This window comes from Schistocerca nitens, chromosome 9 (assembly GCF_023898315.1).
Source record: "Schistocerca nitens isolate TAMUIC-IGC-003100 chromosome 9, iqSchNite1.1, whole genome shotgun sequence".
In the NCBI taxonomy this organism is placed as follows: Eukaryota; Metazoa; Arthropoda; class Insecta; order Orthoptera; family Acrididae; genus Schistocerca; species Schistocerca nitens.
The window spans coordinates 284,571,625-284,588,259 of NC_064622.1; the positions used below are offsets into that span (position 1 = coordinate 284,571,625).

Below are 16,635 nucleotides of genomic sequence, written 5' to 3' on the forward strand. Positions count from 1 at the left end.
GTTCAGCATAATTTGTGTGTAGATGCATGAAAAAAAGCTGTTTCACTGATTTATCAAACTAAGAACATAGAGGCTGATAAAAATGATCACCTTTGCCTGTGGCAATTTTAAGCTGAATGTTTGGGAAGTGTGACTGTTTAATCCACTAAGGAATATTGTTGAGAGGTGCTGTCATTAGCTGTCTCTAAACTAGTCTCTTATTGGAAATACAAGGTGTGCCAAGAAGTTTGAAGAATGACACCCAGTAAACAAATTAAAAAGTAGAAGAGAAAATATCTTTACACATCTTCAAAGTCATCTCTATTGACTAAATACATATTCATCAATATTTGTAAGGCTACTGGAAATTATCAGTGACTGCTTCTTTTGGAAGTGCTTAAAACACTGATTTGATATGTCTATAGAAGCCCATCAATATGTGATGTAGAGATGATGAGAACTTTCTGACATATTTGGTAAAAATTGATACCAAAGCTTTTCACCTCCCTTGATGATAACTTGCAGATGTATTGATGAAATCCTCTGCAGTTTGCATTCCTGTTTATTTCTACTTGTTACTCAATCTGTGTAACATAACTTGAGAACAGATCTTCCACTTATTCAAATCTTTATTATATGGTGGTATCAACACTGCCCTTGCTAAGAAGCAATTCACCAAGCATCAACCTAAATTTTACCAGTAGCTGTTATAATAGCTCAGTGGTATCTATCATACTGCTTGTTAACAGTTGACCTGAATATGACTCATCAGTGACAGTTTCCTTTCTGTCTGTCTTAAAAATATTGTCTGACATGGCTTCTGTTTCACACACTTGGACCAACAGTGTATACTTCTCGGTATCTGGTTTTCACAATTTGTAACCAAACTTGATGTTTAAGCATTGCTTCCTATATGAGTTAAATCAGTGTTTGTCTTGGCACAACCTCAGTGTGTCCAGTACTAGAAGGCACTTCCCAAAATGCCTCTTGACGTGTAGGTGCTCACATGCCTCTTTAACACACATTGCCATTTAAATATCTGGCCACCCACTGAATTTTTTATTTTAACTTTGCATGAAATTAAGGTAGTAGGGGGGTATTATGTACAAGTCCACCACAAAGGGGAAAATAAACCTTAATGTTGTTTATCAGAACATTATCCCTTCAGCTGTTCAAAAGAATGTTACATGGTGTGCTGCAACGCAGCATAAAAAACATTTGCCATTATGAATGAGCCTACAAGATATTTTAAGACTTGCTTATGAAAAATCAGTACAAAAATTATGAATGCTTAGCATTTTAATTAATTGCAAATAGCAAAGTGCAATCAAACTAATTTTTCTCCTTAACAAAAGTGTCATACACTGTCTTAGCTCCAAATGTTAGTCTTCAGACTGTGGGCAACAATTCCAAATGTCCTTGCATTCATTAACTGTTGTTATTTAATATGATAAGAGTTACATCTTTACAGACAGCAATGAAAAGCACTAACAAGAAATTAATTGTCTTCTACTATTTGTGGTGTGAAAACAGTGTCTAGCCACCAAGTGTACACATCTGCGAAGATTAGACAGTCAACATAACACTGAAAAGATTGACATCACTCATCCGTCATCACTTATTAGTCATGTAGTCTAAAGTGCTCTATTTCATCGTCAAGCAGTTTTATATAGTATCAATATTTTAACAACCAGGAGATTAACAGCTGGCATAAAAAGAGCTGCAACCTATATAAACATTGTTTATAAAACAAAGAAAAGCCAAGCTTGAGGAAGATCAGTTTGGGTTCCAGAGAGACGTAGGAATATGTGAGGCAATACTGACCCTACAACTTACCTTAGAATATGTCCGCCCTTGGTAGCCACGTGGTCAGCGCAACAGAATGTCAATCCTAAGGGTCTGGGTTCGATTCCCGGCTGAATCGGAGATTTTCTCGTGCAAGTAGCCAAAAAGGCATCAAATTGAAAGACTTGCACCTGGCAAACAGTCTACCCAATGAGAGACCCTAGTCACACAACATTTACGTCTTAGAAGATATGTTAACCCTTTTGTGATTGATGGGACACATACGTCCCACTAAAGTGATACACAGTTTTGAGTGTTAGGATGTCTATATCCCATATCTGTCTACTGCTACAATGTAGTGAGAAGCTTTTGAAACTCCAAAAAAAAAAAAAAAAAAAAAAAAAAAAAAAATTAAAAAAAATAAAAAAAAATAAAAAAAAATATTACAATGGACCATTAGGTGCACATATACAAGGCTGTGAGTGATTAAATTGGCTAGTATATGTTTATAACTGGCACAGTGCATCTGTTTCATGAAAATCAGATCAAATCACCATCTTCTCTGTATCAAAGAGGTCTGAAGTAACTAAGTGTGTTTTTTAAGATAATATACATTGGCCTGAAACATTACTACACTCTCTAGTAGTTCTGTTGGTTTGTACATAAACAGCAAACTCCATAGAATGTTGAAGAGATTGGTATATGATATGTCAAACCCACATTGCAATATTTACGTGGAAAATTTGTGTGCAATATTTCACATTTTTAACTGTCATGAGAATAAATGAGTTTTGCCTTTGATTTGTAATACTTTTTCTATATTTTACATCCTGATAAAATCACTCTGCAAACAAAAATTTAAGTCTGAAAGTCCAAGATTCACATAAAAGTATGGACCTAATTAGGTTCCTGGAACACATGTGTCACACTGATTTTCAGAATTGGTCACCTCAAAATTATTTTGGTGGTGAAAGTGTATTATTGAACATAACGGAAGACAGTGCTGGCCTTTTATTTTTCAAATATATGGAAAAGAGCTTTTAACCTTGTAAGGGTTAAGCAATATAAACTTGCATCCTTAACATCCGTACATTTAGACAAAAGTTTCAACAATGTTGACTGAAATATGCTCTGCAATTCTGGTGATAGCAAGGATAAAATGTTGCCGGCCGGTGTGGCCGAGCGGTTCTAGGCACGTCAGTCTGGAACCGCGCGACCGCTACGATCGCAGGTTCGAATCCTGCCTCGGGCATGGGTGTGTGTGATGTCATTAGGTTAGTTAGGTTTAAGTAGTTCTAAGTTCTAGGGGACTGATGACCTCAGATGTTAAGTCCCATAGTGCTCAGAGCCATTTGAAGCGAAGGATAAAATACAGGAAGAAAAAAGTTATCCACATCTTATAAAGAAACCAGACTGAAGTTATACAGATGGAAGAACATGAACAGAAAACAGTGGTTAGGAGGGAGTGAGTAGGATTGTAATCCATCCCCAATGTTATTCAGTTTATACATTGAGCAAACAGCATAGAAAACTAAGGAGAGGAGAGAAGAAACAAAAATATTGAGGTTCACCTATGATATTGTAACTGGTGGCAGAGATAGCAAAGCACTTGGAAGAGCAGTTGAACATACTATCATGAAAAAATATTATAAAATGAAAATCAACAAAATAGGCAATGTTGAGGGTATTAAGATTAGGAGATGAGACATCAAAAATAGTTGATGAATTTTGCTATTTGGGCAGCAAAATAACTGATGATGGCCAAAAGAGAGAGAATATAGAATGCAGACTGGCAACAGCAAGAAAACTATTTCTGAAAAAGAAAGATTTTTTAGTATCTAATACAAATTCAAACGTCAGAAAGTCCTTCTTTAAGGTATAAGTGCGCAGTGTAGCCTTTTACAGAAGTGAAACATGAACAGCAAACAGTTCATACAAGAAGAGAATAGAAGCTTTTGAAATATAGTATTACAGAAGAATGCTGTAGATTATATTTGTAGGCTGAATAGCTAATGAGGAGATGCTGAATCAAATTGAGCAGAAAAGAAACCGATGGCACAGCTTGACTAAAATAATGAATCCATTAACAGGCTTCATGCTTGGGCATCAAGAAATCATCAACTGGTAATGGAAGGAAGTGTGGAACAAAAATTGTAGGCAGAGACTAATTCTTGACTATAATGGTAAGGTTCAAATGGATGTAGGCTGCGATAGATATGCAGAGATGAAGACACTTGCTCAGAACAGACTAGCATGAAGAGCTGCATCAAACCAGTCTTTGGACTGAAGACCACAGAAGGACAACAACAATAACAACAATATTATCTTATTGCTTAAAATTTTGTAAAATACAAGGTAAGTTACAGTGCATCATTTTAAGTGTGCAAACAGTAAAAATGTTATAAATGCTCAAATTGCAATTTACCCTGAAGCTGTAAATATACTTTGACATGACATACAAATATGGTTCTCAGGTTTGGCACTGGATAACATTGTGCAAATCCCACAATTTTTCATCAATATAATTGTACATCTTCAGGTGGTGGTAACTGCTGCTTTCAATGCTGCAAGATGTGATTGATGGTAACCACATGATAGTACTGAAATTTATCAGGCTAGTAGCAACAAATACACATGCATGAGAAAGCACTCACAGTCAGATGAAAGCAGCACAGCAGCTGTAGAAAAGCCTTCTGCATGTGCACTGTGGGCAATGACTGTGTTCCTCACCACTTCTGTGGTTAAAAACTAAATTAAAGCTCTACAGTTTGCTGCATCCAATCATGAACCCGAGATTCTTGATTCTTCTGTTTTAATTTAGTGGCAACCAGTGCTGGCTTCCAGGCAGCAGTTACTTGAAAACCTGCATCCCTGTTGATAATATTGTCTGCTGCATTGATTATGTTGGCTTTCTTAAAAACTCTATCCAGAATGATGACGCTGAGAATAAAACTGCAGTCTCCTCATAAAACACGCAATGCCTCATGTTCAGGCAATGCATTCTTGTATGGCCGACATGTATGCCCAACGTAAGATTTCACACATTAGCATGGGTTCTTATATTCACCACATTTTCTATCTCCAAGATTATTTGTGACCAAACACAACAAATTCCTCAATTCTGATGGTCGATGAAGAACACTTACTTAGAAAAGAAAACATTGAATATCTATCTGTCAGAATAACTGTTGTGTTGCAATAACTTTTTTTAGGTGTTGTTGGTTTCTAGACTACATATCCTCTATGTACCAGAGAGCATGAGACATTGGTGCATTGTGAAGGATGGTGACAGCTTGTGACCTGCAAAAAAAAAAAAAAAAAAAAAAAAAACTTTTGACCTTCTGAAGAATTCAATTCAGACTAATGTCATTGTGGGCCTGCATCAACAGGCTGCAATTCCCTCAAGACTGTATAGCCTACCAAGGAACCATAAATGAGTCAACTTACGGTAGACACTATGTCCCGAGGGACTGCAGACTTTTCTTCTAACTACGACATCCAGGAATGGTAAGATGCCATCTTTTTCCCACTTCCATGATTACCTTAATATTTGGATGGAGTGAGTTCAAATGTTGGAGAAAATTAGTAATGTCTCTGTCCAATGGGGCCACATCATAAATGTATCATCTATATACCACCAGAAACAGGAAGGTTCAAGACTTGCCAATTGCAGTGTTTTTTCCTCAGAGTCCTCCATAAAACAGCTGACCTCCATGGGAGACAGAGAACTTCCCATGATGATACCATCCACTTGTTCAAAATACTGGTTATTAAATAAAATAAGTTGAGGAAAGTACATGGTTAAACAATGCCATAACATCTTTCTCAAACATACTGCTGGTAAGCTCTGATGAGTCCTGTAGAGGTACTTTCATCAACAAAAATACTAGATTAAAGCTAACCAAAAGATTTGACAATTGTTTAGATGCCTTCATATGCCCTATTAACACCTCTGAATTCTGTAAATGATGGTCACATTTGCTTACGAGAGGTTCCAACAACAAATTAAGGTGTTTATCCAGGAAATAGGTAGGATCTCAAATGTTGCTCACTACTGGACAAAGAGGAGACCCACATTTATGGATCTTTGGTAGGCTGTATAGTCTTGGTGGAATTGCAGCCTGTTGGTGAAAGCCCTTGAGGACATCAGTCAGAATATAACTCTTCTTCAGAAGGCCTACAGTTTTTCTCTGAATCTCGCCAGTGGGATCTTCTCTTAGCTTCCAAAAGGTAGGGTTGTCAAGCAATGCCTCTATCCTGCTATTGCACTCAGCTCATGAGAGAAGGACATTGACATTAGCCTTGTCAGCAGGTAAAATAACAAGGTCTTTGTCTGCTCTCAAGCCTAGCAGAGCCTGCCTTTCTGCTGAAGCAATATTACTCTTTTTAGGCAGCTTAAGGTTAAATTTCAGCTGGTGTCCCTCCTAATCTCTTCTGCAATGTCACTGGGAAGTTTCAAAATTGCCTGTTCTGTCACTGGATGGGTCTTCTCTTTGCCCATTAGGGAGCAACAGCAGAAACAATAACTTCCGATTCACGACCAGACACAGTGCATTGCAGAGATTTAATTCAGCTTTTAACCTCAGGAGCGTCCAGCGTCTTTGCCCACAGCACACATGTGGAAGGACTCTCTGCAGCGCCCGGAGGGGTCGCTATGAATGTCACTTTCATCCAACTGTGAGTGCCTTCTCCCGCAAGCGTATTTTCTGCCCCTAGCCTGATAACTTTCAATGCCACCATGGGAATATCAACAGTCACATATTGCAGCATTGACAACAGCAACTACAACCTCCTGAAGATGTAGAACAATTGTATTGGTGGAATATTGTGGGATTTGCACACTAGTATTCAGTGGTAAGTGTGAGATATGTGCTTGCAACAAATCTGTTAGGAAAGTCTAAATACTCATATTCCTTGACATATTCAATACCATTCCAAACAATGATCAAAGGATGAGTAAGTAAATAAATAAATCTATAGCAAATAGCACTAACAAGGAATACTGACTGTATATAAAAAAGACAGGATGAATGGTCACAGATTTGTTTGACTCACAGGAGAGTGTCACAGAAATGATGAAAAACCAAATGGCAAATACTTTATTTTAGATGTCAGCTGCGCCACATAACCCTGCACACAAAGTTTCAAGAACAGATATTAACTAATGAATCTAGACACATTACCATGCTTATCTGTCACTCCTGTATGATGTGTGATGAAAGGATTAGACTAATTACAGCATACACAGAGGCATTTGTGCAACTATTCCTACATTGCTCCATATGTAAATGGAATGGAAAGACACCTTAATATTCGGTGAAGTGGGAAGTACCTTCTACCAGGCAGTTACCTTCTACCAGGCAGTTCACACAGAATTGCATAATATGGGTGTAAATTCTACTAAGACAAAGCAGAAAGATTCATAGGCTCTTGACAAATCACATGACCTGGAGAAACACCAAAATTGTTTTTTCTAGTGTATTCTTTACTTGTAGGTGGAAATTTCTGACAGTATAATGGGCTTGACTAATATTCCCCCAATCTCAACACATATCGAAAGGAGCATAGTTTCATAATATATCTACACCTGCCAAGAGTCTGATGATTTATGGCTGAGGATACGCTTGGTCTACAGGGTGTTACAAAAAGGTACGGCCAAACTTTCAAGAAACATTCCTCACACACAAATAAAGAAAAGATGTTATGTGGACATGTGTCTGGAAATGCTTAATTTCCATCTTAGAGCTCATTTTAGTTTCGTCAGTATGTACTGTACTTCCTCGATTCACCGCCAGTTGGCCCAATTGAAGGAAGGTAATGTTGACTTCGGTGCTTGTGTTGACATGCGACTCATTGCTCTACAGTACTAGCATCAAGCACATCAGTACGTAGCATCAACAGGTTAGTGTTCATCACGAATGTGGTTTTGCAGTCAGTGCAATGTTTACAAATGCAGAGTTCGCAGATGCCCATTTGATGTATGGATTAGCATGGGGCAATAGCCGTGGCGTGGTATGTTTGTATCGAGACAGATTTCCAGAACGAAGGTGTCCCGACAGGAAGACGTTTGAAGCAATTGATTGGCGTCTTAGGGTGGACGGAACATTCCAGCCTATATATGACGGTAGTATCTGTTCCCGAAAGAACAGTTACCGTGGATGACCATGCAGCTTTGCTAGAAATGAAATGATAATTAAATGGACACCCTAGCTGCCAACAGGCATTGATGTACTTCATTGGGGACATGTTGAAAATGTGTGCCCTTATCGGGACTCGAACCCGGGATCTCCTGCTTACATGGCAGACGCTCTATCCATCTGAGCCACCGCGGGCACAGAGGATAGTGCGTCTGCAGGGACTTATCCCTTGCACGCTCCCCGAGAGATCCACATTCCCAACATGTCCACGCCACTACAGATACTACCGTCATATATAGTTAAAATATGGCTTCCTGGCCATTGACCTTCTTGTGCGAACGCACACGCTATGCCCGAACTCGTACGGGACTTGGTAGATTAATCTGCCACGAGTAATGAGTATGAGGGGCAAACATCTATTAGGCGCACTACGAATGTAGTGGTGTGGACATGTTGGGAATGTGGATCTCACGGGTAGCGTGCAAGGGATAAGTCCCTGAAGACGCACTATCCTCTGTGCCCGCGGTGGCTCAGATGGATAGAGCGTCTGCCATGTAAGCAGGAGATCCCGGGTTCGAGCCCCGGTCGGGGCACACAGTTTCAACATGTCCCCAATGAAGTACATCAACACCTGTTGGCAGCTAGGGTGTCCATTTAATTACATTCCAGCCTATGACTCGCGACTGGGGAAGACCTAGAACGACGAGGACACCTGCAATGGATGAGGCAATTCTTTGTGCAGTTGACGATAACCCTTATGTCAGCGTCAGAGAAGTTGCTGCTGTACAAGGTAACGTTGACCACGTCACTGTATGGAGAGTACTACGGGCAAACCAGTTGTTTCCGCACCATGTACAGCATGTGCAGGCCCTAACAGCAGCTGACTGGCCTCCACGGGTACACTTCTGCGAATGGTTCATCCAACAATGTGTCAATCCTCATTTCAGTGCAAATGTTCTCTTTACGGATGAGGCTTCATTCCAACGTGATCAAATTGTAAATTTTCACAATCAACATGTATGGGCTGACTAGAATCACACGCAATTGTGCAATCACGTCATCAACACAGATTTTCTGTGAACGTTTGGACAGGCATTGTTGGTGATGTCTTGATTGGGCCCCATGTTCTTCCACCTACGCTCAATGGAGCACGTTATCATGATTTCATACGGGATACTCTACCTGTGCTGCTAGAACATGTGCCTTTACAAGTACGACACAACATGTGGCTCATGCACGATGGAGCTCCTGCACATTTCAGTCGAAGTGTTCGTACGCTTCTCAACAACAGATTCGGTGACCGATGGATTGGTAGAGGCGGACCAATTCCATGGCCTCCACGCTCTCCTGACCTCAACCCTCTTGACTTTCATTTATGGGGGATTTTTGAAAGCTCTTGTCTACGCAAACCCGGTACCAAATGTAGAGACTCTTCGTGCTCGTATTGTGGATGACTGTGATACAATACGCCATTCTCCAGGGCTGCATCAGCGCATCAGGGATTCCATACGACGGAGGGTGGATGCATGTATCCTCGCTAACGGAGGACATTTTGAACATTTCCTGAAACAAAGTGTTTGAAGTCACGCTGGTACATTCTGTTGCTGTGTGTTTCCATTCCATGATTAATGTGATTTGAAGAGAAGTAATAAAATGAGCTCTAACATGGAAAGTAAGCGTTTCCAGACACATGTCCACATAACATATTTTCTTTCTTTGTGTGTGAGGAATGTTTCCTGAAAGTTTGGCCGTACCTTTTTGTAACACCCTGTATAACCAATGGGGAAGACAGAGCAAAAGTGTGCACAATCTCATCTCTGGTTAGCAGACTATGGACCCATCAATGTCTACAATAGATTTAGGCAGGAACAATGTGACTGGAGACTTATCCCTCTTGGACAGTGTGATCCGTAATTTAAGTGGGAAGTGAGAGTGGTGAATAATTGGTGCTCTGCATTTAGGGAAGTCAAAGCAAGAGCGTCTGTGGATTCATTAATTGATTCACACATCATGTTCCATAAATCCTATTGTACAGGAGAGTCTTCAGGGATATAGAATGAGCCAAATTATGCATTAACCACCAGAAGAAGACATTGCTGACTACTTTTAAAAAGTACACTAACAAAAATTAAGACAAGTCCTAAGCTACTCAAACTGATGATGACTGTAATTGTCTCCATATTACTTAATATACACCACAGAGCTGCTGTTCCCATCTAATACTTTAAGTGTAACATTTATGCAACTTTACATACTCTACTACCAGCTGTCTATGTACTGGCAATGCTAGGTTTTATCTAATACAAATATTAAAACTTACATTCCTGATTCACAGTATTCTGATACACTATCTGATCTAACCAGCAATACAAAACAAGAAAAAATATAATGCAGAACTGACCACTAGATGTCGCAAGAGGAGGAACTGATATAGGAAAAAAAACAGAAAGCACTGTGTCATCTGTAGAGAAGCAGTAGCGGCAGAATGGAGTCAGCCATTTTAAACATGGACTAATCACTGGACATCACTTTAGCAACAAATCCATCAGGAACCTTTCAAACCTTCTAAAATTGCCCAAGTCAACTGTTGGTGATGTGATTACGAAATGGAAATGCAAAGGAACAACTATCGTTAAACCTAGACTGTTGGACAGCGACCAATAAGCATAGTGACGGGTGGTTGTAAAAAAATCACATGGAATCAATGGAAGGAATCACTAGTGTTTTCCACTTTGCTACTGGCAGTCCAGCTAAAATAATGACTGTGTATAAGGAGTTGAAAAGAATTGGGTACAATGGTCGACAAGTTCCTCATCAGCCACACATTTCTGCGGTCAAGTGCTAAGTGAAATTTGAGGTGGCATAAAGTCTGATGTTACTGGACAGCAGATGACTGGACATCAGTGCCTACAAGTGATGAATCATGCTATACCCTGAGCCAGTCCAGTGGAAGGGAGTGGGTTTGACAAAAATCTGCAGAACATCAGCTGCTATCATGTGTAATGCAAACAGATAAGTACACAGAAGCTAGTGTCATGGTACAGGAGCATGGTCCCCATGTCATGCTTAAGAAAAAACTAAATGCTGAAGAATATGAACACATTTTACAGAACTCTGCACTGCATATGGTAGAGGAACATTTAGGAGACAGTGCTTTTATCAGCATGACACTCACCCTGTTATAAAGCAGCATCTGCAAGGCAATGGTTTGTGGACAATAACATTTCTGGAATGGATTGGTCTACCCAGGCTCCTGACCTGTACCTAACGCAACCCTGTTGGGATGAGTTAGAACATCGGCTTCTTTTCAGACCCCAGTGCACAACGTCACCACCTTCTCTCGTTTCAGTTCTTGAGAAAGAATATTCTGCCTTCCCTCCACGACGCTTCGCTGAAGGTGTCCCCAGCAGTGTTCAAGCCATTATAAAGTGAAGAGTGGACACACCACAGTACCATACATTAATGTATACTAATAGGTGTCCGGATACTTTTAGTGAAACAGTGCAAAACATAGGAGCAGCTAATGAGGTATTATTTTACTTAGTTTTTAAATATTGAGTGATTTTGAGTTTTCTGCCAGATGTGATTGACTTTTGCATCAGAGTATGTAATGCCATTTGAGCCCTAGATGTCTGGAACCGCACAACTGCTACGGTCGCAGGTTCGAATCCTGCCTCGGGCATGGATATGTGTGATGTCCTTAGGTTAGTTAGGTTTAAGTAGTTCTAAGTTCGAGGGGACTGTTGACCACAGCTGTTAAGTCCCATAGTGCTCAGAGCCATTTGAACCCTTGATAGTGATGAACGGCTTATCCAGAAATCAATTTTACTTCTTGTATTGTGGTTGCAAATTGCTGAGTTCATCCTAAATTAACTCTTGTCATTAACCATAAATACCATTAGGAAGTATATGTTTTGGCATGTAACAGTAATAACCCCAAGGTCCATGAACAAGCTTCTGCAAAATGTTTGATTATCAGTTTTGCTCAATATTCTTATTGCACACTTCTTTCACCTTAGCTGCAATGCCCCAGACGATTATGCCAAAGGACAGAACTGAGTGAATGTATGCTATCAGTTCTGTTTGCAGGCCAACACAAGGAGAGATATTTCTGAGTAGAAGCAGGCGGAACCTAGCTTTTTGTTTAATTTATCCACATGCTGGTGCCACTTCAATTTATTATGCAGATGCTGGTGAACTTCACACATGCACCTGCTGATCACTGCTGCTGGTATCTATGTCTCTTTTTTTTTACCATGTAGATGTGTCATCAGCACACATTACAGTTTATGACAAGTCCTCGATCATCTAGGTAAATCATTTATATAGACCAAGAACAGGAGCAAGCCTAGGATCAAACCTTGCAGCACACCACATTTAATGTTTAATATTTTGGAAAATGGGTTACAAATGATGTGTAGTACCATATTCTACAAATACATCTACAAAACCTCCTGAAACATTGCTTTTGAGTGTTCCAGAGAATGAGAAGGTGATTAAAATGTGGTTGCACTGTACTGGCAAATTGCCACCATGTCAATACCCAAGTTCACTAACTTAATTAAAAAATGTGTTAACATTAACTTACCCCCACAACATGCTCTGCCAATGTTACAACCAAGGATAACACCATTCAACAAAATTAAACTCCTAGTGCAAATCATTGTTTTACCCACCTACACCTCAATTGTCCAATAGCTCAGTCATGTTTGGTCCAGTTCTCGTGAACAACAATGTTCTTTCGATGTAAGATGGTATTTATGTTTGCAAACAGAGTCTGGCTTTAGCAGCTGCCCGGAGTGGATGTGTCGTACTTCCACCTGTGGAGCATGTGAGCTTGTGTTTGTTTACACCACAACTTAGCCAGCGCGTGAGCTTCGTGCATTGAGGTCATGGCAAATAAGTTCAGGAAACTGACATCATATTTCAATGATCAATAACACTATGTGCAAGCATGTTTTGAATAATACCAAATAGGGACTCCGTTTCCAACATACTGAGGGTAATGTCAGCGTAGCCAGAGTTGAAGATGCAGGATTAGGTGTTAGAACTATTCACCTTTTCAAACTGCCATGTGAGGTACCTACAGAGGCCATCTTGGTGGCTTTCTGTTCATGACCATAAGGCAGAATGCCACTTCCGCATGTACCCTGTTCTTAACAGGGTGCATCAGATCACAATTGATCTGTGCAGTCGTCTTATCTGACCATCAATGGATGTCAGGCCATAAGACATCTGCGTACTTGTTATGGCTGTTGAAAAGAGGGAAACATCAGATCTGAATTCTGCAGTGACGGATAATGCAACTACCAACTAGAGAAGTGGTATTTCCCTCATCTATGGTACTTTTGATCACATATGTGACGGTGCAGGCCACCTGGCAGCTCTCGGAATCACGTGAACAGCTGATGGGCAGTGTTCTGCTCCTTCCTGAACAGGTTCCAGATGAGGTGACTGATGGTGTGACTTCAGCCATGTCCTCAGTTCTGGTGGTTGTTCCGGCTGCACCCATGGCCAATGCTGATATCGAACGTGACTCCTTGGCCGACTCTCTGGTTGTCATGATGGCGGCCTTTCTGCCTGGCTGGCACGACTCCCTCCCATCTTTGGACATGGGTAAACAACACTCCCCTGAACAGCACAGAAGGAGGTGCCATACGACGTTGGAATAGGTCTCTGAAGCCCGCCCAAATGATACAGTACCTGTTGTGGAAATCAATGTTTCAGCATCTGAGACCGTGGACGATGGCGTCATCAATTCGTCTGTGGAATGGCAGCCCTCAATGGCTCTCACATTGATGGAATGGAATGTTCCTGCTTTTGAAACCTCTACAGAAGAAGGAATGATACCAGGCAATCTGGCAGTGTCAGCAGCCACTGAACATATGGGTATCACGGCGACAGAGTCACCGTGGTCATGGAGTGAGGATTTTGAAGACATAGCAGATCCCATACAGGAGTCTTCACCATTAGGGGAAGCAGCCTGCTGATGTCAACTTCTGCACTGTGCGAGAGGTAGCAGCAGACATCAACAATTCACTCCACGCATGTCATTAATGTCTATGTGCCTTCTGGTAGTGGATGTCGATGTGAAAGGGCACGATTTTATTTGGAGGAGATTGCCCCACTGTTCTCAGACCGAAATGAACATATTCTCTTTCAAGGGAACTTTAACTGAATACTCGGCCGGAAAGATCAATACCCGAATTTCATTCCAAGCTAGGAGCTGTGTCTCATTGTTAGTGATCTTGCCTTATGGGTTACCTGGGAGGTGAGGAGCGCAGAAGGTCTGGTCTTCATGTTTCACACGAGTCATTTGGCTAGTCGGTTAGACTGCATTTATATCTCCCATTGGCTGGTTGATGAGGTACTCAATGTAGAGTGCTGGTCTGTGGTGTTCTCTGACCACTGCACGTACATGAGTACATTGCTCTTTCCCTGTCAAGAAATTTGGAGGAGTCAAGCACCATGGAAACTCAACACTCAGCATCTGCAGGATCCTGACTGTCCTCAAAATATCACTGAGACATGGGAAAGATGGTTAACAGCATCTCCGATCCTATGCATCCACCATGGACTGGTGACAAAATATGCCAAACCAATGCCCCGGCGCACATTCATCATTTACAGCAGGGAGGCACCCGCATGATTTAGGCACACTGGTGACTTCTACTTCAGTGCTCTTCAAGACCTTGATGGCCAGCCACCTTCCCCCAAAGAAGAAACTGAATGCAGTGTGACTGAGGCAAAGCTACTAGCGATTACTCGATGGAAACTTCAGAGGGCTGTGGAGAGCGCCTGCAGACCAGACGTGGTGTGACGAGAGAGTCACTCCATACACAATATTGTGAACAATTGCAGACAGTAGCCAAACTCACAGATCATAGATCATCATGCGCAGTGGGTCACCTCCCAAGCAGACATAGTCGACTGCTTTGTCAAATATTATCATTAAGTCGACCGTGCCAATGATGGGGCCATCATAAACTATGATCCTATCAGTGGACTTTCCGTGTACCCTCACACTTGAATAAGGGGTTGTTAATGGAACCTTTCACCTCTGAGGAGGTCACTACCGCTATCTTCAGGGGTGCACTGTGCAAATCATCAGTCATAGATGGGCACCCTACTGAATTTAATCATACATTTTTTGGTCTCATGTCTACACAATGGACGGAGATGTGCAATTAATTGATCATGCCTGCAGCTGTGATTCCGCCAGCTTTTGTCGAGGGCCTTATTGTTCCTATTCATAAACTGACACCTGGAAATACTATGGATCACTATTGCACTATCACCTCATTAAATAATGATTACAAGATTATTGTGTGGTTATTGGTGATGCACTGCAGACCCTTCTTACCATGTGTCCTCTCCACTGCACAAACTATGCCAGGTTGCACAGTTAATGTCCAGACAGCAACCGGAGATGGTCATGACATGTTTGTAATGCAGAGAAGTGCAGACTTCATGCAGCAATGGATGCTGTAGATTTTGACAGCGCATTTGAAAGGGTGCACTACGTCCTGCTATATTCTCTTTTGGAACGGGTGGGTTTCACTGCCTGATTCATCAGCGTCTTTCAGCAGCTCTTTAGCAGTGCACGTTCATTGGTCCAGGTCAATGGGCATGTGACGGGTCTGACACCAATTCAATGGTCGATCCGACAAGGTTGCTCCCTGTCCATACACCTTTATGCAGTGGTGCTGGAGCCGTTCATAAGCCTGAAGATGATGCAGTTGTTTGGACTCTCCTTACACAGTTACACTTTTCAATGTTGTGCATATGCAGATGACGTCTTGCTGCTGGTCCCTTCTTGGGAGGAGGTCGTACAGATCCTCAACACAATCAGAGCTCATGGGAGAGCAGTTGGAGGTGAGATGAATGTGCACAAATGGCCATCATGCATAAACAATAGCGCAGTGTCGAGGCCTCTATTATATACCATTTACTTGCTGTCCTCGTGCCTGCATACCTCTCCCTGTCAGTCCCGGCCTGTAGAATAAGGCCTGCATAAACACACAGTGTGGCCTTCATTGTGGAACTCAGTTCTGCTTCCATCGAACTCTCACGGATGTGCCTGCCACAGGCAAAGGATTTCTGTGTCCTTTTCCTGCATGGTGCCACCTGTAATGTCATAGAAAGCAAGTTCATATTGTTGCAGTGGGCTGTGATTTGGTAACACATTCATCACAGCTCCTTTCCGACACATATGAGATCGTCTTGGCATTATGTGACCTGTGGTTAGTATCCAACTAATCAGCAGCTCCATGCCATAGGACTGGCACTCTCTCCCCTCTGTGCTATCTGTCGTAGTGTTAATGATGATCATCACCAATTCAGCTGTGTCGCTGCTGTTGTTGGGATGACAAATGGTTGCATGTTTTCTATGAGTTCCATGGAATGTTATTGGCGCTGTGTTCTTTCTTTACTCAGCAATGGAATGTTTATCTGCAACAAAGTCATGGGTGGCTCTCGATAAAGAGCTGGACTTCGGCATATCTATATGGAGATGCTCATCACTCACGTCACGCCTTGATTTTTGGCAATACTTGCAGACTGCACATGCAGAGGTTGCGCGCAGTCTCCAGTATCATGTATATTTTGCCAATTACCTTAACAGCATGTTTTCTATGCCACCACTCAACTGGCATGTTCCCAGAGTTGCAGGTGGTTTCCAGACTCAGAATGAAGCATGACGCACCTACACCTTGGATTTGGACTGCCTGCCATC

General features: G+C 41.5%; 1 protein-coding gene and 1 non-coding gene across 4 annotated transcripts in view; both read left to right on the forward strand.

Annotated features, from left to right (window-relative positions):
* Nucleotides 1-16,635, forward strand: part of LOC126203847 (hydroxyproline dehydrogenase-like) — a 176,674-nt gene that overhangs the window by 47,124 nt on the left and 112,915 nt on the right. The gene's annotated exons all lie outside the window — the stretch shown is intronic.
* Nucleotides 8,420-8,494, forward strand: Trnat-ugu (transfer RNA threonine (anticodon UGU)). The gene has a single exon. It is a non-coding gene; the product is annotated as a tRNA-Thr (tRNA).